The sequence below is a fragment of the Marmota marmota genome, unplaced genomic scaffold (genome assembly GCF_001458135.2).
Source record: "Marmota marmota marmota unplaced genomic scaffold, marMar, whole genome shotgun sequence".
Taxonomy (NCBI): Eukaryota; Metazoa; Chordata; class Mammalia; order Rodentia; family Sciuridae; genus Marmota; species Marmota marmota.
The window spans coordinates 40,839,603-40,841,796 of NW_026000037.1; the positions used below are offsets into that span (position 1 = coordinate 40,839,603).

The 2,194-nt window shown below is 50.4% G+C and overlaps 1 pseudogene; it reads right to left on the reverse strand.

Moving 5' to 3' along the window:
• The window catches only part of LOC107136623, a 2,353-nt pseudogene extending 1,441 nt beyond the window's left edge, over window positions 1-912 (reverse strand).
• Between the last annotated feature and the right edge of the window lie 1,282 nt (window positions 913-2,194).

The window sequence follows — 2,194 nt, forward strand, 5'->3', positions numbered from 1 at the left end:
TCCAATCCAGATTTCTCTTGGAGGACCAGATGTGTCAGCTTGGTTTGATTAACTCCATGTTGTTGCTTCCCTGCCCGCCCCCCCCAGAACATTGTCTCTGTTGAAAAACTGGCTTCACAAAGAAGGTGGCAGCAGGAAAATTTCAGAATCCAAAGCTTAAAAATAAGTCTTGGGCAGTGTGGGGTTATTTTCTGTCTCTGGGGGGGATCATCCGATGTCCAAGGCCTGGGGACAGAGGCAAAGTCCCCAAGCGCCCATTTAGGAGATGTCACTCTCAGTAGCGTCTGGTGTCCTGACCTGTGCTCGCCCAGGATGATGGTGGGTAAGGAGCAGCAGGTCACATGGGACCCCTGACCCTCTGGGAGATAGAGCTGTCCCTGGGCAGACCTTGGGACTAAGGGTCAGCGGCCAGGGGAGAATCAATGACTGTCCCTGAGGTCCTGGGGCAGGGATGCAGGAGGCAGCCAGTGTCACAAGACGTCCCTGTCCCCAGCCAGGCCAGGCACATGGCTAATTGAGGAGAAAAAAGGTGTCCCTCCTTAGGGCCTGGCCCCTGCGCCTGGTCTCACTTCCTCCCCGGCACCTCCTGGAAGGGGAGGAAGTAACATCCAGGGGAAGGCCGGGAAGTGAGGCCACCATCACATTCAAGTTCAGGGTGCGACAGCTCAGTCTGCCCCCAACAGGCCCCATACTCCACTCCCCTTCATGGGCCACATCCCTTCTGAGAGTCACGCCCTGCCCTTTATAGGCACAAGGACCCAGAAGTTCCAGAGACACGTCCATGTTTAGGTCCCCGGATCCGGAAGTTCCAAAGGTACACGTCCATGTTGAGGCGCCCGGATCCAGAAGTTCCTCGGGCACACATCCATGTTTAGGCCGTAGCATCTGGAAGTGCCTCAGGTGCATGTCCATGCTTAGGCTCTAGTACTGGAAGTTCCTCAGGTGTCCATGTTTAGGCCCACGGATCCAGAGGTTCCTCAGGTGCACGACCATGTTTAGGCCCCTGGATCCGGAAGTTCCTTGGGTACATGTCCATGTTTAAGCCCCCGGATCCGGAAGTTCCTTAGGCATCCATGTTTAGGCTCTGGGATGCAGAAGTGCCTCAGGCATCCATGTTTAGGCCCCCGGATCCAGAAGTTCCTCAGGTGCACGTCCATCTTTGGGCCCTCAGATCCGGAAGTGCCTCAGGCATCCATGTTTAGACGGTAGCATCTGGAAGTTCCTCAGGCACACATCCATGTTTAAGCCCTAGGATCAGGAAGTTCATTGGGTACACTCCATGTTTAAGCCCCCGGGTCTGGAAGTTCCTCAGGCATCCATGTTTAGGCTCTAGGATCCGAAAGTGCCTCAGGCGTCCATGTTTAGGCCCCAGGATCTGGAATTTCCTCAGGCACACGTCCATGTTTAGGCCCCTGGATCCAGAAGTTCCTCAGGTACACGTCCATTTTTAGGATCCAGAAGTTCCTTTGGTGCACGTCCATGTTGAGACTCTACGATCTGGAAGTTCCTCAGGCCTCCATGTTTAGGCCCCCCCGGTCCAGAAGTTCCTCAGGTACGTGTCCATGTTTAGGCTCTAGGATCCGGAAGTTTCTCAGTCCTCCATGTTTAGGGGTAGCATCCATCGTGTGTTTTTCTTAATCCCTCATTGCCCCTCCCCAATTTCTGAATTAACAGCTGCATATATTTGTCATGGCACTATATGACAATTTTTCCACCACTAGTAGCCTCAATTGTGTCCCCTATGTTGTGGGAAGAAAAATTTCCTCATAAAGTCACTGTAAAGACGAAAAGCAATACAGAGTTAAAGCTCGTAGTTACATCACCTTTGTTCCATTTCCCTTTTCACATGTTCAGAGTCAGAGTAAATTAGCAAAGAGATCAAAGCAACATCTGTTAGACACAAACTGGAGGGAAGCTTAGGTATTAATGGGCTAGGCTGATAGAAGTTGTGTGCATTAGAGGCCTTTTAAAGTTAGCTATCCAAAGAATCTACCTGGAGTCCCCAGCCTTAAATGGGCCAAGGCTAGGGAGCAAAACGAGCCTCTTAACCTAACCGAATAAAAAAAAGCCAAAATATTAATAATAATTGTATCCCAGGCAGCAATAGGGAATCATTGGTTCCTTCCATGTATTGCTTGCAATAACAGTATGAATATATATAGTAAATATATATTAAAGTAACAATATGGTAGAA